Below are 21,400 nucleotides of genomic sequence, written 5' to 3'. Positions count from 1 at the left end.
TTTTGTGTTAATAAAAGTAGTATATAATTCAGTGTGGATTATTAAAAACATTTGATCTTTCTGTTTTTGGAAGCTGAGGATTCATTAATTATTTCTTTACTCCTTTTGGTTTTGTGGCTCTGAATCTTCATTTAGATGTTTACAAGTCTTTCCCAGTATTCTTCCTGCCTCTGAACCTCACTTTTGAATTTCTTCTCTGTGTCCCTCTTCTCTATCCTATGTAATTTCTTTTTCTCATTTAATTTAATTTTTTAAATAATTTTTTTCCCGAAAAGGTGTTTGTTTGTTTGTTTATTTATTTATATCAGAGATCAAACTCGGACCCTTGCACTTGTGAGGTAGGTTCCAGAACCATTGAGCTAAATCCCTGGCCCTTGTAGTTTTTTGATACGGGGTTTCACTGTGTAGCCCAGGCTGTCTTCAGACTCACAGTGATCCTCCCACCTCAGCCTCCAGAGTGCTGGGATTGCAGATATACTACTATGCCCAGTGTAATGCCTTATATCAGTGGTCTGGCTTACTAGTTGTCTCTGTAGTTTCATCTGGTGTATTATTCACCCAGTGAGTTTCTAATGTGAAATACTGTGTTTTTCATTTCTAGAAACTCTTGAATTTTTAATGTTGTTTGAAGTTTTAAAATGTTACCTTTTATATAACGTCTTCACCTCATGTCCATATCAGTTTAAATACTTAGCTTGAGATTTTTGGGTGGCCATATATATGTGTGTGTGTGTGTGTGTGTGTGTGTGTGTGTATACATATTGAATTCAAGATCCTGTTTACTGGTGGTAGGTATCTAGATATAAATTCTCAGGGGAGACTTTTTCTTACCACTTTGCTTACCATCTTGTTATGTGAGAAGGATCAGCATTTTTTCCCTAGTTTACCTGTTGATGTCCCATCTTGTTGCAGGGATCTTTGATCTGACTTCCACTTTCCTTCTGATTTCTGCCTGTAAACACCAATACTCAGTTTCCTGGGATTGGAATATCACCACTGGCCGATTCGGTACTCTTCCTGACACTGGTTTCTTAACGTATTTTGCTTTTTGGGAGATTCATTACTTTTGCCAACTTGGCCAAACACTTGCAAAGGTAGGACGTGCAGATGTGCATTTGTATATGCATACATGCACCCAGCAGTTTTGGATGCTTTTGTGTTGAAATGGTTTTCAGGGTGTTTTGTCCCTAGTATTCCTGGAAAAGAAGTCTTGGGTGTGACTTGTTAAATAACAGGACATGTTTCATCTTTTGAATATATCACTTACACAAGTAATGACTTTCTTCGGAACTTAAAAATTGCTTTCAATTTTGCTATTACAATCAGATTTGCAGTGGATCCCTTATACAGATATTTCCTCATAAATTGGTGTTTATCTCCCTATAGTAAATGTCTTCAAGCAGAGTTACTAGGTCAAAGGGTGTGCTTATCTGATTTTCTTTTTGTTGTTGTTCTTTTAATGGTGTTGGAGATTGAACCAGGGCCTTCACAATAATGAACGTCAAACCAACCCTTTTCAAATATTTTATTTTGAGACAGGGTATTATAAATTGGTGAGTCGCCCAGGCTATAACATGGTGATCCTCTTACCTATTCCCCCCAGAGTGCAGGGATTATAGGTGTGCACTATCACACCTGGCTCTTGATGGTTTTTTGATAGCTATTATCATAGTCATCCTGAAGGAATAGAATGATTGTGGCCCTCACAGTACTCAAAAGTAGAACAATTTCTCTAACAGTACTGTACATTAGGGAAAAAAATGAGCAGATTGAGGGAAATAACATTTTGTTAAAAGTTGTGTTTCTCTGATCAAAGAGTTCAGTAAAAATTTTTCTTATGCTCACTGACCATTTTTATTTTTCTTATAAATTTTCTGTTCATGTTTATTACTTTTCTAGAGCAGGCTCATTTTTAGGTTTCTTTTTGTTTAAGATATTAAATAATATAGTTCTTGATTTTAAAATTTAAGATACGAACAGTTTATCATGTGATATGAATCATTTTCCCATTTGTGATTTTTTTTTCTTGAAGTGTGAAGTATCAAATGTTTAGGTAGTTAACCTTTATCAGTCTTTTATAATTTTTCTTTGGTCCTTATGCTAAAATAACCTCCTCTCATTCAAAGATTATATAAATATTCCTTAATATTTTCTTTCCGGTGTCTTAAGAGTTTATTTTTCATATCTAATCATAATGCACAAAAAGTTTGTTTATGTGATATAAGGATTTTATTTCACTGTGAATTTATTTGAGTTACTGCCTGTGTACCTATTTGGAGGGGTGATTTGAATAAAGCCCCATTATTTGGGGATTTGTGTGCTGAGTTTGTCAGCTTTTGAACATAGAATCGCTGTAACATGGAATGGATAATATAGATGTTTATGCAGACAACTGTGAACTCCATGATGAAAATTCAGGTGAGTGTGTTAAAGAAGAAGAAATAAATTAAAGGATGTGCTAAGGGAGTGGGTTGACTATAATAATTAACCTTTTTATTATTATATGTTTGTGATACATCATAAATACATTTATCCTGGGGAATTGGAATATAAACCTATCACATCTTGATCCTTTTTGGAGTGATCTTCCCACCAACTAGCATGTGTTTCTTTCTCTTCTTGATGGCCTTTGGGAAAGGAATGTATGGGATTCATTAGGAAGGCTCTTGCACTGTCAGGATTTGCTGTAACTTGAGAAAGCAAGGCACACTGTCACCAGCACTTTGTGTCTTTTGTATGCAAGAATGAATGGACATGCACTGGTCAGGAGACGGTTAAGTTGTGTTCAAATACCCATGCTTTGGGGTAAGCCAGTTGTTTAGTTCATTTCTCATTCTCATAAGACCTGTGTCTTCATTCCTATTTTTGTTATTCAACAAACCTTGAGTGAGGACTACGGATATGCCAGGTTCACTGAGCAGTGAGATTAAAGAAAATAATTATGGTGCTGAATTTATCCTTAAGAAGCTCAAAGTCCAGTAGTTGCTTCATAAATGAATAGTTTAGTGTGATGAATGTTATCACTTATGTGCAAAGTGCAGAGGTGATGGAATATAGGAATACACAACCAATGCCTGCTGATCGTGACTGTGGCATTGATGAAGAAGGAGATTTCCAAGACTTCAGCTGTGTCTTGCAGGAGTTCATTTTGTGTCTGGGAAAAGATTCATTTTAAGATTGCATTTTAATCCTTGAAAATAGAATATGAGACATGAAATGGCATAATGCTTTTAAAGAACTCCAAGTAGTTTTGTTGGTAAATAATGGTAGAATTTGCTAGTAGGCAGAGGGCAGATCAGGGGAGGTCTTAAAGATTAACGGTTTCCACTCTTTTGTTAGATGGTGATGAAAGGTTAAGCAGAAGAGGAACAGAAAAGTGAAATGAGATTAGATAGGGATCTTTGCAATTGTTGAAGGGGGGTGACCTGAACTAAGTAAATGACAAGAGGGATTGGAGAAGAGATCATAGATTGGACTCTATGGAAAAGGGCAGTCAGCAGGATTTAATTATATATTCAGTGTAGAAAAGTAACCAGTTGGATTTGAGATATCTTTAAATTTGAGGTCCTTAAATGCAATACAGTTCAGCTGGAATATGTTTTGAAATGGAGATGCGTATTTAAGAATCATCAACCTGCAAGTGCCTGTGAATTTGGTGATGAGGTTAAGACTGGCCTAGTGATCAGAAGCAGAACAGAAAAGATGAAGCAAAGAACTCAGGGGTGGACTAAACTTCCCCAATCATTGGAGAAAGAAGATCCTGCAAAGACGCTTAAGAAGGAGCTATCAGGAAGTTGGATAAAAATCAAAAGCATGGTGTCATGAGTAGGGCAAGTGTAAAATAAGGACAGAGAAATGTCCTTGTGATACAGGAAAGTTTTCTTAAAGCTTGAGAAGTGGGTATATTTGTAAGGCTGCAAAAACAATAAGCACAATTTCTTCAGTATCCTTAAGTTTTAGACAGAGGATAAGGGGAGTGGGCATGGACAGGAGGAAGAAAAAGAAATTGAGGTCAATCAAATAGTTTTCTTTTCTTAACAGGAATTTCAGCATGTTTATATTCTGAAGGAGGAGAATGAGGGGGAAATACAGGTGAAGTCATGGAAGAGAGAATAATGAAATGGAGAGTAGTTTAAAACTGGATAATGGCCAACTGAAGACTAGGATGGACAGGAGAAATGTCTTGCAAAGTCATTGTTGGCCAATTAGTGACTGTGACTATTATGAGAAGATCCAGGTTTTTGAGACAAGCATTTTACAGATGTTTCTCAGCACAAAGAATTATGACAGCTTCCTATGGCATGGTAGTGGTGATTATGCTCTCAGAGAACAATTAGTCAGATGATTTCCCTCATTCTGCATTATTGGTATAAGCTTAACTAAAATAGTAAATGTATCTCTGATACTACTAACAGTATGTGAAAATTACATGTCTGTTGAAACAGTGGTCAAAAGTGATACAAGTAAATTTACTTTGAGTTATTAAAGTTTAGCCGAGTTCTTCTTTCCATTACATTCTTGTCTGTGTGAGCCACATAAACATGAGATACAGTCAAAAGTTTTGGGGAGAATTCCTAAGGTTTGGGATTCAGAATCTCACCTTCACTTCCACAAGGACTAGCTTGGTTTTCATAATCCAGCTCTGTGGCATGGTGCTCCTAAGAAAGAGGAATCTTCTAACTCCACTACACTGTATTGCCACTTAGGTGAATGTGCTCATTTGTGATCACTGCCTCCCTGTTTAGTCTCTGAATCCCAAATAGTTCACCCTTACCCATCCCACTTCCTCCAAAGAGGATACTTTCCTGTCAGGCAGGAAAAGTGTTTTAGAACCAATGATGGTCTTCTCTTTGGGTTTGTGGTTTCTTCTATGAGGGGATTTATCTGAAGAATACCCAAAGGATAGGTTCCAGGATGATTCAGTGCTTCTCTGATGGTTTCGCTCATGCCTTCGTTTACTTATGATGTGAATGTGACCTAGGGACAGGACTCTCTCTTACCTTGGAGTGTTTTGGCTTGCTCACCAAGTTCCAAGGATGGCGACAGCAGTAATCCTTCCTTCTCTGCTTGAGACTGAATCTCTGTAGTTTGAATACTTTGCTATTGTCCCCAAGGTACCAAGAGATTCCTATTCTAAATGGACTCCTAAAGACCTTCCAGAATTGCTGTAGTTCCTCATCTAAGTATGCACATTAGGCTTCCTGGAAGCAGCTCTTTGTTTTAGAAAGAAGTCATGCATCTGTAGTGCTTCAGACTTTGGGTGGACTCCTCTTTTTGGAGCCTGACATGATTTTATGGGCAGTTATAACTGCTTTATTCTATTAGCTTAACCAGGAAAAAAATCCCAGCATTATTCATGGTTTTTAGTTCCTGGCTTTAGTCTAACTTTGATTAGGATTAAAGTAATACCCACCTACCTAACTCTCCAAAAGTGATGGACCTTGCAGCATGTTCATCCCATTGTTAGTATACATTGCATGACAATTTTTTATTTTTGTACTGAGGATTGAACTCAGAACCTTGTGCTTACTAGGCAGGTGTGGCATTTTCCCAGTTAAAGATATTTTTTTTCAGAAATTTGTTCTCATATTCTTTTGTTGTTGTTGTTATGAACTTTGGCACTCCATGAGTATTGTCTGATAAAATTAAGTGGTTATTTTGCCCTAAATTGCTAAAATGCATATATACATATTACTGTGATGTATTATTTAGTATGCAGATTAGGGGTTTAGAAGTGAGTTTGAACATTGTTTTCTCAAGGGAGTTGGTTTAGTAAAGAAAGTATAATGGATAATTATAATGATTAATTTTAAATAAAAATTAAACTTTTATTGTGATTGGATTTTATCAGTGATCATATTTAAATTGCCTCTGGAACTGAATCTTCCTGCCATAGTTGTTTTCATTGTTGTTAATCATCTGAAATATCAGTATTATTATAAAGTGAGCTACAAACCTAGAACAAAGTTAAGACACAACTTCTAAGAAATACTAACAGTCTCACATATTGTATGTAATTTCCAAATTAGCTTAGCATATATTGAAAGTTGATGACTGTATTCGTGAGTTTTTATATATGTTTCTATCCCAAATATTTTTGTCATTTGTTCATGTATTCTTTGAATAGTTGTATATCTCATTTTAAAAATGGAATTCTGATAGGTTTATTATTATTATTATTATTATTATTATTATTATTATTATTATATTATTATTTTGTACCAGGGATCCAACTCAGGACCTTGTACCTGCAAAGTAGGCGCTTTGCCACTGAGCTAAGTCCCTGGCCCCCTGAATAGGGTTTTAATCTGTTGGCTAAATCAGGAACTTTCCACGCTTCTCTTTGGAGTGGAAGGAAGTCAGTGGTTAGTTTTAGGTTGTCAAAGAAATCTTCGAGTATGATCAACGTTTTACTTCTTGTTTCTGTATCATTTCAGGAAATAATATGCAGGCTTTGCCACGTGGGATTTTAAACACAGAATGACAGTGGAAAGGGTCAGAAATGAATCTAGAAAGGAAGGAAGAGATAGGCATGACCTTGGTGTTTTCCTAGGCCAGCCAATCACAGTCAGGTTTATAAACCAGTTGGATATTGTTTCTGTGTATGATGTAATGTTGGGGTCAGATTATATACATTTTTATTTTTTGCTTGAAAATCAGATTAGTATACTACTGTTATGTGTCCAACATAATGTCACTTCTGTCACATCTGTGTGGTTCTTTGTTGAGACACTGTGCGCCTCTGTATATCTAGTCCTAAACAAATGCCACATCATCTTGATTATGAGGCTTTTCATACAAGCCTTGCTCTCTGGAAGCTCATGTTCTCCCCTTCTGTTCTCTTCATTTGTCTTGGCTAATTTGGTTCTTAGCATTTCCCTTTGAAATTTAGGATCAGGCTTGTCTGTAGACCTTTTCAGATTTTGAATAAAGATAATTATTTTTATCACAGAAAAGGACAGTTTAACTTCCTTTACATTATTTTCATGTTACTTGTTGTTGTCATATCTTAATGAATAAACGAACTAGTCTGTCCAGAACTGTGTTGAATAGCAGGACTAATAGTGGGATTCTTGTTATTATTGATATGAATAAAAATACTTCTGTGTGAAACCCATTCTTTTTTAATGAGTGTTATTTAAAACAACTCAGAATTTCCATGTGTTTGGTCTTAATATATTTTAAAGAATTTTTTATTTGTACATATTTGTAGTAAATTATAATATTCCTTTTTGGGAGTTGATACATGCACATAATGCATTCAAATTCCTTTATTTTATCCCCTTTCCTTCCCTCCTCCTTTCCTCCATCTTTTTCCTCTCCCCACTTTTACATTTATAAAGAAATAAAATAGTAACAAATGGTATATAGGCTATGGGGGAAAAGGAAGCCTTCTGCACTGTTAGTAGGAATGTAAATTAGTACAACCACTTTGGAAATTAGTATGGAATCCTACAAAAACTGAAACTAGAAAGTCCATCTGACCCAACTATGCTCCTAGGCATCTTCCTGAAAGAGTTAAAAATATCATATTGCAGGACACATACATACCCATGTTCATAATAGTTAAATCTGGTAAGTAGCCTATAGGTCCATAACCAAATGAATGGGTGAATAAAAAATGAGTTCTTTACACACAAGAAAGTGCTACTGTATCATTAAAAAAAGACAAACTTGAGCCATTTATAGGAAAATAGATACACCTTGAGACCATAATGTTAACTGAAATAAAAGACACACAAGCTTAAATATCACATGGTTTCTCTCTCTCCTTTTTTTTTTGTACTGGGAATAGAACTCAGGTCCTTGTGCTTGCGAGGTAAGAAGCAGAACCACTAAGCTAAATTCCCAGACCTTTTTTTTTCTTTTCTTTTTTTTTTTTTTACATGGTTTCTCTTATATCAGAAACCCAAAGTATAAATAAGACAGGTGATAGAAAGTAGGGAGGTTGATCTTTCTCTGAAGGGCAAGGGGGTCCATGAACTGGAAGGAGAAGGGAGGGAGGGGAAAGAAAAAGGAATTAAATGTTTTACGTACATGTACCAAGTTGACACGATGAATGGTTTTAACATGTTGAAAAATGCAAAAGAACACAACAAATGGAGTTAATCAGTAATTACTGTAATTGCCTTAACGTTTACATTGTTTTAGATGCATTTTGTTAGATTTAATTCTGACTCCAAAATGACAGAACTCTGGGACTATGTTTTATAGGATACAGTACCTCCATTTTAACTGAAATACAAAGTAGAAAAGCCTTCTTCCACTTCACATTTTTTCTGTGTACAGTCTTCTAGTGCTGTTTAATAGAAATTTTTGCGATGATGAGACTGCCCCCCCCCTTTTGGTACTGGGGATCAAACTCAGGACCTTGCACTTGTGAGGCAGCACCACTGAGCTAAATCTCTGGCCCAAGGGAATGTTCTATTTTTGTACTGTCCACTTAGGAGAGTTACTATCTTATCAGATAGTGGAGGCCTGGACTTTGGAATTAAAACTGTGCAGCATTTTCTAGCTATGGAGCCCCTACCTGCTTTCAGAAGCCACCTTCTCCTTCTTCTTCTCCTCCCATCCCCTCTGTCGCCCTATCCCCTGCTCTTCCCTGCCCCCCCCTCCTTCTTCTCTTCTTGTCTCACTATGTAGTTCAGGCTCACCTTAAACTCCTTATGCAGCCCAGGCTGGCCTTGAGCTCATGGCAATCCTACTACCTCAGCATTCTGAGAACTAGGATTATAGGCATGCACCATCTTGCCTGGCTGAAGCCTTATTCTTTTGGACAAGCACTGCTCCACATTCTGGTACACAATGAAGAGGTGGTGCAGCACCCATCAGGGGTTGCAGCTCTGGCTCTCTGCTTAGCCTGGTGCCCTTGTGTAGTGAGCAACCAGCACCATCAACAAAGGTGATACCTGTGGCAACCTCCAGAGGCCCTGTATCCTGACTGCTGAAACAGGAGGAGACTCTGGCCCCATTCCTCAGATAAAGCCGCTAACTAAAGTGGGGCCCATTGTTTGCTGAGTTACAAGCCAGTACTCTGGGACGAGGCTAGTGATAAGGAAGCTGTTCATGTTAGAATTCTTCTTGTACCCAGATCTTCTGCAACTATACTTCTGTTCTCCTGTATTCAAGAGGCCATGAACCAACCAATGGGTTATTTATTGTGCTTTTAGACTTATGAGAAAACTTTGTTCTATAGAACTTCTGAAAGTGACAGGAGAAAGGGGGAATAGTAGTATTATGGACTAATGTTTGTGGGCTTTCCATTCATATGTTGCAATCCTAATCTCCGATATAAAGGTGTTAGGGGACAGGGATTTGTGGAGCTGAGTCGATCAGGAGAGTTCATAATTGGGGTCAGTGCCCTTAGAAAAGAGAATCTGAGAGCTGTCCACTCTCTCCTTGTGAGGATATGCTGAGAAGACGGCTGTGCTACCTGAAAGAGGGCATCCAGGAGGACCCAGCTTTTACAGGACCCTGATTCCAGGCTTCCATTCTTCAGAACTGTGAGAAATACATTCTAGGCCACATAATTGATGGTGATTTGTCATAGCAGCTCAGAGTGATGGAAACAAGTAGCTAGCCATTCGGTTCTTTGAAAAAGTGGAGCTGCATAGGGTGACCCTCTTGGTTGCACGCTTCAGGCCTGTATTCTATTAAATAAGATAGAATGGGGCAACTTTGACTCTGCTAAGTAAAGTGATCGCTTTGCTTATTGAAAAAGAACACTGATTACATTTAATTCAGATTCATGTGCCCTGTGGATATTATTCCAAAAGTTCTTATAAATGGCTGGGTATTACTTTTGGTTTCAAAGCCACTTCACATGTTTGTCTTTTTGCTTGCCTTTACCTGTATTTTAACTGGAAACTGCATGGGGACATATGGAGAATTTGGGTGGATGTCATCTTTACTTATAAGTCAGTTTATGTCCATTTGCAGGATTTGTTAATTTAATCATAGCTTTTAATCCTAATGAAATATCTCTGGGTGGGATTGATCTCAAAGATGTTAGACTTTAATATTTCTTAAAAGTTTTGATATAGCTATCCAAAGAATACTGTAGCACATAGAAATTATCTTTTGACAGATCACATTACCTTTGTAAATATGTCCACAAATCTCTGCCTTCTTTTAAAATTAATATTTTAATACCTTAAAAATCTTTGTATAAATTAGGCATGCTTTTCTAGTTGAGCTATGATATGATCTTATGCTCATGCACAGGAAATGAATTTAGAGAGCCTCAGACTTGTTGGCCAATTCTTTTCTTAAAGGAGAGCTTGCTATTGACTTTGTCCAAACTAAAGCTGTTGCATTTGGCAGAATCCTCTATCGTTCAGATGGACAGCATTGAATAGCTTCGTTCTACAGGTCAATGCATATAGTGATGTGGCAAGTACGTTTTGCAGCTGTCTTATTCTTGCAGAAACACATTATGATGAAATACTGTTAAAAATAATATGTTCTTAGGTGCTTCACATGATTTTTCAATGTCTAAGATTTATAAGTGATAACAGTGCTCTCAAGTCTGTTATTCACTGGTTTGTAGAGTTTTAGTTAGTCTTTGCTGAATAATTAAAAAATTCTCCTAAGAAGATTGTTGGTGTCCTAATTGAACAGGTGAAATGGCTTTCAATTTGGATTGAAGTATAATTTATTTTGGATTTTTAAAGAAAATGTCATCCTTGCCTTTTATGCTGGGTATCAGAAGCACATGAAACTGTTTTAAGCTGACAACACTGAATACTTCAGACACCAAATACTTCAGTCCTGAATTATCTACTTTCTTAGTCTATCAACAGCTACTTGAAATATTAGTAATTATTCACAAATTTTGGCCCCAGGTCCAGCATCACTGAGAACTTGATAGTAAATGCAGATTCCTGGGCCCACCCTAGACCTACTGGGTCAGAAACTCATGGGATAGGGCCTAGACACGTGTTTGAAAACCCTTCAGTGAATTCTGGCATTTGAGAATCACTAGTCTAAGACAGTAGTTAGCACACCTGATTTCCAACATAGACCCACTTTGGACCATTGTTAAAATACAGATTCTTGCTTTTCACTGGCTGTTTCAGTCAGGCTTGGGCATAGCCCAAGGAATCAGTGCTTTTATATTTTCTGGTAAAGCTTACTCTTCTCTCACCTTATACCCTATTTAATTACTCAGTAGCTATAAATGTAGAATATAATAATCATTTGTTCCCATACAGGTATCTTTAAAAAGTTCTGAATTAAGTTAATGACATATAATCAAAGGTTTGCCTCAGAATAATTTAAGGAGACTAAAAATACAGGTGTTCAGAGTCTACTAAATCAAAACCTCTGGTTAAATTATGGATAAATCTGTTTCTGTTTTGTGTTTAAAGTTAATGGGTGGTATACGATCCAAGAATACTGTCTTTTTGTCTTCAACTTTTACTGAGTGTAGATAGAATAGTCACAGTAATGACTTTGTATATTTTGTAGTACATGATAACTCTTACCAAGATTTATTAGTAGAAGAACCCCTTCCCTTGTTAATATACAACTCTCTTGCTGTAGTTACCAGGGAACTCAGACTAAATTTTTGCGATCAATTTTTATATACCTATATCCATTGCCCACTTTAATTCATTATGCTTCTTTCTTCCTTTTTTTCTAACTTTATGTACCGTGAGTGAAATTTGTTTTGAAATTGAGGCGCCAAAACTAAGTAAATGGTAGACTATCTTATCCCAAGTCTCTGCCAGTGTCCCTGTTGTTCGCTGTCTTAGCCTGACTATGAAAGAGTTAATGTTTCCCAATACCAGGCACTGACATAGGCAGCAAGGGAAATCTGGTTCATTTTGTTTCAAAATACTCCATACCTCAAATAAGTACAAACAGCTGCAGTGTGGGCTTGGGGCCAAAAGAAATCAGTGTGATGCTATGAACTCCAGCTGAGAGGAGTTCATGTAACATGAATCTGAGAGCAGGCTCCATCCCAAAATCTTCAGACCTCAGCAGACAGAGAGTCTTTGCATATCACTCTGGTCACGTCCACAGCTACCACCCGAGAAACGAGTAGTTCTTTGAAGAGGTAGCCTTTTCTTAGTTCCCCAGTCCCTTGCAACCACTTTTCTGCAATGGATTGAACACATGCATTTTGTCTTTTGCAGCCAAAGCCCCAAACTAAGATACTGCAAAATGGGGAAATCTGGGAATATAAAGGGTTTATAGATTTGCTACCTGCTCATTTTATCTCTATGACTTGACTTAAAGGAGCAATCATATTAACCCTGGCCCTACAGCAAGCACACTGCTTCCTATCAAAGCCTTGGGGAAATTTTTGGTCAGATAGAAACTATTGATCCTATTAGGTTGTTTCTTCTTCCCCTAATTCTTAAAGATAATATCAGTTTAGTTAAACTTTTTTTTAAGTAGATACCTTTTTTTTTTTTTTAGACCAGAATTCCATTTCTAACTTTGTAATGCTGTATCTCTTCAGGGTGGTCACCAACTCCCTTTATACACTAGTTAGAACTTTTCTGTATGACAGTCTCCATTCTCTGCATATTTGGAATATCCCCATGTGTTTTTCTGGACATGTAGAATGGCATCTTCCAGGCTGATGTTTAGAAGTCTTTAAAATGGGGCCTCACAGCTGTTTTTAGGTCTCCAGTTGGTTTTTAGGTCGTGTGTCAGGCATAGGAGATTTGTGGCTACTTTGTGGTTTTACTTTTTTTTTTTTTTTTTTTTTTTTTGTTTTTTTTTTTTTTTTTTTTTTTTTTTTTTTTGCAGTTTATCAAAAAGGGCTTCCTTTCATTTCTATTTTTTGCTGCTTTCTTGATAAATAGCCTCAATAATTATTTTAAAAGGTGCCCGCTATTACATTGAGAACCTTTTCACATAGGAAAATAGGAGTTAGAAGACCATTCATTTTAGAGAAGCCCTTCCCTTGTTTTCATAGTTACTAAATCACTGTGAAAAGAGAGTCATTTAATTTTCTTTGCTTCACTTTTCTTATTTCTTCAAACGAAACAGAGTGGTCGTGTTTGAAGTGTAGCCCATAGAATTGTTACATTAAAGAGGGAGCCCAGCCTTATTGACTCTTCAAATTGATAGAATTATATATGTGAATTCTCAGGATACTACATAGCCAAGCTGGGAATAATTCATCTTCTAGCACAATACCAGTTTTCTTTAAGTTCCCTTCGATACTACCGTGTCACAGCAGTATTGCCAAAAGGGATTTTACTGAAGATGGGTGCATAGTGGGAGGAGGAAAAGGAAATGAAATCGGATGTCTCATTATTTTTCTCATGTTGAAGTAGATATTAGCATTGTATTTAACAGGTACATTTTTCCCCCTTAACACTTTGGGTCGGTTTTATAAGTCTAGACTTAAGGTTGCATTTAGATTTTTTTAAAAGCTTTTATTTCTAGTTTAATTAGAGGTTAGTGAGGGGAATTCAGTTTCTTATTTGGCTCCTGAATTTTGAAAATAAACTGCAAGTTAGTATTTTTGAGTAGCACACTGTGGGCCAAACAACACCTGGAAGAGATTGTTATCACTAGTAGGTAGAAGAAAATTCATAATGTACCATCTTTAAAGAACATAGCACCTTGTCATATTTCTCCTATCTTCTGGAAACAAAAGTAGTATTTAGGGTGTTGTGGCTGGAGCATCTGTCCTTTGTTTTTTACATTGAATGTAAGTATATCTAATGAGGTAGTATTTCTGAAGCTTTTGAAAATACATCAAAACTTGGTGGCATGTTGCTGCCTGCACTTTTTACTGTGGTCCAGACTTCTCCTTTTCAAAAGACCTATTAGACTTTTGACAAATTGCCTCTCAAACTTTGTGATTTATCTGAGACATCTTTTCCTGTCTTCTCTAAGACCAGGTGCATTGTATGTCTGTGATACTAGTGTGATTTGTAAAAAGAACTTATGCCCAGATTTTGAAAGATTTAAATTAAATATATTCTTGGGCATGTTTATTCTTGAAGTTAGTAGTGACATATGAACACTTTCTTCCATTTAAAAAGATTTTATTTTAGATGTTTCTCCTCCCATTCCTGCTTTTTCTTTTCTCTTACATATTACAAATTTACAGAAAAGTTGCAAGGACAGTACAAAAGTGTGAAGGACCTTTCATTTCACCAAGTGAATTTAGAGTGAATTATCCACATTTATACCCTACAATATCCTCACATATTTTTTTATCTTTATTAAGTTTATTGGAACATTTTAAGTATACAGTACATCATCATTGGGATCTTGAACCTTTACATTACTTATTTTGGTTCTTATTTTTTCCCATTCCCCAGCCCTCTCCTCAGCCCCTCCACCCTTCCCAGTTTACAAAGACATTATTTCCATGTTTTTCCTTTTCGCATATTTTTTCTTTTCCCTTTTTACCTCTCTCCTAACCCTCCCAATTCCTCTACTCTTTTAGACCTTTCTTCCTATTACACAATATCAATTATACATTTTGATCCTCATTTACACTTTTAGTTTTTCACACCAGAGAAACTATTCAGCATTTACACATGTGTGACTTAATAATTTCACTTAAAAGTATGGTCTCAATGTGAGTCCACATAGCTATAAATATCTCTAGTTTCTCATTCTTTATGGCTGAGTAATACTCCATTTTATATTAAAAATCTTTATCCAATCACCAGTTGATGGGCAATTGGCCTGTTTCCAAGTTTTAGCTATTACAAACTGTGCCACTATAAACATGGGTGAGCATGTATCAGTGTGGTATGATTCTTTTAATTCTTTTGGGAAGGTACCCAGCAGGGGAATAGTTGAGTCAAGTGGCACTTATATGTCTAGCTGTCTGAGGTATCTCCATACTGATTTCCATGATGGTTGCACCAGTCTGTATCCCACCAACAGTAAAGAAGGATTTGGCCAGGGATTTGGCTCAGTGGTTCCTCCCTTGCAAGTGTAAGGATCTGAGTTCAGTCCCAGTACAAAACAAACAAACAAACAAACAAAAAACAAAAAAGGAAGCAGAAGGGTTCCTTTCTCTCCACAACCCTGCTAGCATTTGTTATTGGTTGATTTCTTGATAGCAGCCATTCTTACTGGGGTGAGATGAAATCTCAGTGTTATTTTTATCTACATCTCTTGAATGACCAGTGATGTTGAACATTTTTTCATATATTTATTTGCTGCTTTTACTTGTTTGCCTGACAAATGTCTGTTCATTTCAGATGCCCATTTTTGAATTGTGTCTTTATATTTTTGGGGTGGGTCTGATATTTTGAGTTCTTTCTGGATAGTAGACCTCACAAATTTTATATTTCTTACAAAGAAGGATATTATTCTACATAGACACAGACCAACTATCAAATCAGTAAGTGAACATTAGTGAACATTATCTTACTGCCATATTACTTGTTTTCTCAGGTTGTCATAGTATCCTTGATAGCAAGAAACTCAGTTCTTGCATTATGTTCAGTTATTCTGTTTCTTCTCAGTCTCCTTTAATATGGAATAGTTTCTCAGGTTTTTGTTGTTGTTTTGCTCTTATAACTTTTTAAAATTATGTACCAGTTATTTTATAGAGTATTTTTGAATTTGCGTTTGTCACATGTTTTCTCTGGATTAAGTTTTGATTTTGCGCCTTTGACAGGAGTATCATAGAAGTGATTGTCTCATTGCATCCTATGACACATGATAAGAATTCTGTTACTGGGGATGTTTATTTTGATTATTTGATTAAGGTGATGTCTTCTAGACTTCACTACTAAAAATTACTCTTTTAGCCTGTGTAATTAATAGATATTTTGTGGAGAAGTGTTTGAGTCCATCCATTTTTAAAAATAAAACTTTTAATTTATACTAAAATGAACTCATTAATTCCTATGTCTTTGAAAGAGTTAAATAATTCATCTAATTGGTACCTTTTGAATGAGCTTTCTTGTTATTTTAACATCTTTCCATAATTGTTTTGTGTGCTGCCTAAGCTCTCTGCATTCTGCATATGATTTTCTAAGGCATCACATGCTTTCCTGGTGTTATGGTTTATATATAGATGTATTCCCAAAGCCCCATATGCTCATAGGTGGGACTTTTGGGAAGTGCTTGAATCATAGGGGTGTGATACTCATCAGTGGATTATCCCACTGATGAGTTTATAGGTAAATGTGGTGTTTGGAGGTGAAACCTAGTTAGAGGTGGTGAGTCGCCAGGAACATGGCCTGGAAGGGTCTATCTCTTCTCTGTTCCTCCCTTTCATCTTTCTTTCTGCTCCTGACTGCCACAACATGGGGTTTTTCTCTTCTGTCATGCCCTTGTGTCATACCACCCTGCCTTGGAGCCAGCTGACCATGGATTGAAACTTCTACAAACTGTGAGCCAAAATAAAACTTTCTTCCTCAGATTTGTGGTGGTAATATCTCAGCACTGAAAAAGTAACTGAAATAAATTTTGGTACCAGAAGTGGGGTCATTGCTTTGATGCTACCTGACCATGTGGTTCTGAAGCCTTTGGAACTGGCTTATAAGAACAATTTGGAAAGGTTTGGAGATACTGGTTTCATGTGGGATAGAAAAAATAAAGCTAAGTAGAAAGGAGACAAGGAAATTGAGATTTCAAAAATTGTACTTTAAAGCAAAACTGTAGCTTCAGAACACAAGCCTGGTTTATTTACTTTTTTTCCTTCTCCAAAAACAAGCATGGGAAACTCCCTTTCAGTAGCAAATAGGCTGCTATTCACATTTACTTGCAAATGGTCCTTTTTAACCCATGAAAAGACCATTACTTTGGCATTTCCCATAGGAATAAATCATTATCTCACAAGGGGTGGGCTATCTTCTCCCACCCACTAAGACTAAGACTATAAGATTAAGACTATAGATTATTGAACACAACAGAGTTTCACCTCCCAAAACACATAAAAGATCCCCAGTTCCCAATTGTATTGTGCTTCATTTCTTTGAGCTCTTGCACTCCACTCTTGAGTGCATCTTATATCTACTTCTAATAAATCCTTCTCATGCCTCTTTTACTGACACATCCTGAAATTCTTTTTCCATGATGGAAATCAGAGAACCTGTATACTTATGTTAAAGGGGTGGACTAAGTTATTTATTACAGCCTGCAGGACCCTCAGACCTAGCCTGTGACATCTTTTGTTCTAAAATGAAGAGTTGAGCTTGATGGGAGATACTGGTCAGAGCTCAGAAGAGCAGAATGTTCTGCTCTGGCAGAAAATTTGTTAGTATTTTGCTCATGTCCAGAGACTTCTGGTGATTGCGACTAAGGGTGGTGTACTAATTAATCTGGCTGAGGAAATTTCAAAGCAGCCAAATGTTCTGGTTGTATAGTGAGTACTGTTATAGCTAAATGTGGTGTTGGAAGGTAAAGCCTGGTTGGAGTAGATGTGGATCCTGGAAGGATCTCTTTCCCACTCTTCCCCTTGATCTTTTCTGCTTCTCAATGCCATACCATGAGCTGTTTCTCCTCGGCCACGCCCCTCTGCCATGCTGCCTTGTCTTGGAGTGAGCTAACTATGGAATAAAACCTCTACAAACTGTGAGCCAAAGAAACCTTTTGTTCTTAAATTTGTGCATGTCTGATATTGTGTCTCAGTGACAAAAAGTAATGAAAACACTTGGCCTGAGAACTTGACATTTCTTCAGAGAGCCTAGTTCTTTTCAGTGCAGAATGGTATTTAGACCAAGATCTAAGTGCTAAGTGTGCTCATTAATTTTGAGACATGGCTGCTCATAAGCTTCTGACAGTGCAACACATTTACAACTGTCATTGTTGCTATTTCTACTGGAATACATTAGACTACACCTGTTTATCCTTTGCTCCTAGATTTCTCCTAGCTGACATGTGCTCCCTCTCATGAGGACATCCTTCTCCTTATCTCAGTTTCAGACACCCTGCCTTGGGCTTCCCTTGCTTTGTTACAACCATATGCTTAAAAAAATTATTCATTCATTATTAGTGGTCAGATTTTCTTGCAAGACAGATTTTCCATTTAAGGAGGATGTTATACAAATTTTGTCTTGAACAATCTATAAAATAGCATTTTAAAATTGTAAGACTTTTTGTTTTTGGTATCTGGGATTGAACTTGGGATCTTATGCTTGCAAAGCAGGCAGCAGAACCACTGAGCTAAATCCCTGCAGACATGTTTTCTTTTAGTAAAATTTTATTGAGGATAAATATAAACATATTTAATGTGTACAGTTTAATATGTTTTGATATGGACGTACCTGTGATATCACAATCAAGAGGGTGAACATATCCATCACCTTCTGAATTTTCTCCAGTTTGAAATCTTTCCCTTGTATCAGCCCTTCCTTTGTATTTCCGGGTAATCACTCATCTATTTTTTTGGTCACCAGAGATTAGTTTGGATGTTCTATAGTTTTAATGGAATCAATGTAGAAAGGCCTGGGTTTTGTCTAGCTTCTTTTCACTTGGCTTTATTGCTTTTTAGATTGATATATGCTATTGAACATATTAATAATTCAGTTATTTCTACTGTGAGTTCTGTAGTTTCATTGTATAATTATAGAATAATTTTTTATCCATTAATTTATAAGTTGACATTTGAGCTGTTTCCAGTTTTGGGCTGTTACAGACAAAGCTATTATAAATATTTGTACTCAAACCTTTGTATAGACATATACTTCTCTTTACTTTTTGGTAGATACCTAGGAGTGAAGTAGCCAAATGGATGTTAAATATGCTTAATAGTTAAGGAACTTTATTTCAAAGTAATCACATCTTACATTTCTAAATCAGTTTGTGAGAGTTTCAGAATCTTTATATCCTTACCAATATTCTGTATAGTTAATCTTTTTAATGTTATTCATTTTAATAGAGGTTTATTATTATTTTATTGTGGTTTTAACTTACATTTTCCTATTTGCTCTTCTGAGCTTTTCTACCATCTGCATATTATCTTTGACATGTGGAAACCATTTTAAGAATGGGTCTTTTTTTTTGCAGAATTTTGAAATTTTTTTCATACTTTTGATATGAGTCTTTTAAGAGATACATGTTTTGCAAGTATTTTCTTCCAGTTTATGCCTTGCCTTTTCTTTTGCTTAACAGTGTCTGAAGAGTATACATTTTATTTACTTATATATTTTTTCTCATCCATTTTCAAATACTTTTTTTCTCTCATTGAGCTTATTGGAAGCTTTTAGATATACAGTACAGTTGCATTCATCATTGGGATCTTGTACCTTTACATGACAGGTCTTGCTTCTGAATTTTTCCCCATACCCCAATTTTTATGAAGCCCAGTTTTTAAATTTGTGCTTCTAACATCATGCTTTTGGTATCTTATCTAAGAACTGTGCCTATCTTATGAACAAACATTTTCTCTGATTTTTTAATTTATAAAAAGGAAAACCTTACTTTGGCTCACAATTTTGGAGGTTTTAGCCCATGGTTAGTAAGCTCTGTTGTTTTTAGAACTTATGGCAGGACACAGGGCAAAGCAAAGCTGTTTGCCTCATGGTACAGAGCTTCTTTCATGTTTTCTTCTAGAAGTTTCATAGCTTCAGTATAACATTTTGATTTATGATCCATTCAGTGAATTTTTGTATATACTGTGAGATATGAATAAAAGTATTTCTTTGGAATGTGGCTATCCAATAATTTTAGCACAACTCAAATTATACCATCATGTTTAAAACTAGAGGAAAAAATAATGTCCTTTCTCCACTGAATAGCCTATTTTACCTGTGTCAAAAATTTGTTGTCATATGGCTGAATTATCTGTTATGTTCCACTAACTTATGTTTATGTCCATATTACACTGTTTTTATCATTTCTTAGCCTAAGTTTCAATGTCTGTGGAATCTGTAGTGATGGCCTGTCTTTCATTCCTGATATTAATTTGTGCTTTTTTTCTCTCTTTTTCCTGACCAGTATGGTGAGAAAGGATTATCATTTTCTGGTTTATGAAGGTAAAATAAATAATAAAGTAATTTATTTGAGACTTTTCTTTTTTCTTGCTATTGATATTTAATGCCATAATTTTCCTCTTGGCCACAAATTTTAATATATTTATTTTCCTCTTCATTCAACTCAAAATACTTTTTAATTTCTTCACTGATTTGTAAGATACTTGGAGATATGTTATTTAGTTTTCCAGCATTTGGTAATCTTGCAGAAATCTTTCTGTTTCTGACTTCTAATTTAATTCAAGTGTGGTCAGGGAACCTATTTTCTATGGCACAAATCCTTTAAAATTTATTGACATGTGTTTTATACCCCAGACTATGACCTATTTTTCTACAAGGGTCTCTTACACTTCAGAAGAATGTGTGTTTTGCTGATGTTGGGTTGAGTGTTCTCCATATGTCATTTAGATCAAGTTGGTTGTGTTGTACAAGTCCTTCATATCCTCACGAATTTTGTGTTCTGTCAACTAATGACAGGGGTACTGAACTCTAGCTGTAATTGTGGATGTATTTGTTTTTCCTGTCATCAGCTTTTACTTTGTATATTTTGAAAGTCTGTTATTAGATGAAGACTCTTTTAGGATAGTTACATCATTTTGATGAATAGATCCTTTGTCATTATGAAATGACTTTCTTTGTCCTTGGCACTATGTTTTGCTCTAAAGTCTACTCTGTCAGATATTATAATATGGGCACTTCAACTTTATTTTGTCTAGTATGAATGTGACAATGTCTTACAAATTTTATTTTTAAGCTATTTGTGTCTTAGTATTTAAAGTATGGTTCTTGCAATGAGCCTATAGTTGGGTCTTGCTGTTTTATCAGTGTGAAAATCTCTACCTTTTAATTAGGTTTCTTATACCACTTACATTTAATGTGGTTTGATATGGCTGTGTTTAAGTCTGTCATTTTCTATTTGTTCCATTTTTCTTCTTTGGAATTTGGTATACTTTTTGATTTCGTTTTACCTTGTTGGCACATTAACTAATTCTTTTTTGTTGTTGTTGTTAGTGGTTGATTCAGTATTTATAGTAGACTTTAATTCATTCTAGGAAGCTTCTAGGCATACTTTTTTATAGCATAAGAACCTTAAAATAGTGTACTACATTTTTCTTTCTTAGCTTTAAAAAAATGTTACCTTTGTAGTAAGCCTTATTATTGTTATTTTTATTGATTTTGTTTCTTAGCAGCTTTGAGATGTAATTCACATATGATATAATTCAATCATTTGAAGTATAAAATTCAATACATTTTCATAGATTCAGAGTTAACAATTATTACCATAAACAGGTGTAGAAAATTTTTATCACTCAAAAGGAAGCCCTATATTATCAATTACTCTCTATTTCTCCTCTTCCAAGCTCCTGGAAAACGTGAATTTATGTTCTGTCTTGTAGGAAATTTCATATATCCTGAGCATTTTAGGTAAATGGCTTATATAATATGTGGCCTTTTGCATCTCGCTTCTTTCACTTGATGTTAAT

At 35.8% G+C, this 21,400-nt stretch overlaps 1 protein-coding gene across 5 annotated transcripts in view; it reads left to right on the top strand.

Annotated features, from left to right (window-relative positions):
* Lpar1 (lysophosphatidic acid receptor 1) overlaps positions 1-21,400 on the top strand; it is a 128,700-nt gene that overhangs the window by 28,241 nt on the left and 79,059 nt on the right. The window contains exon 1 of one of the 5 annotated variants that reach the window (XM_010639320.2): positions 19,901-19,919. The exons of the other annotated variants lie outside the window; for them this stretch is intronic. The gene's annotated coding sequence lies outside the window, so the exon portion shown is untranslated. Of the gene's footprint in view, positions 1-19,900; positions 19,920-21,400 lie in introns of those variants that run through there. 5 annotated transcript variants of the gene reach the window in all.

Source organism: Fukomys damarensis, unplaced genomic scaffold (assembly GCF_012274545.1).
Source record: "Fukomys damarensis isolate Sample0158 unplaced genomic scaffold, DMR_v1.0_HiC HiC_scaffold_36, whole genome shotgun sequence".
Lineage (NCBI taxonomy): Eukaryota > Metazoa > Chordata > Mammalia > Rodentia > Bathyergidae > Fukomys > Fukomys damarensis.
The sequence above is the reverse complement of the archived record's forward strand: the minus strand, read 5'-3'. Positions and strand labels throughout refer to the sequence as shown.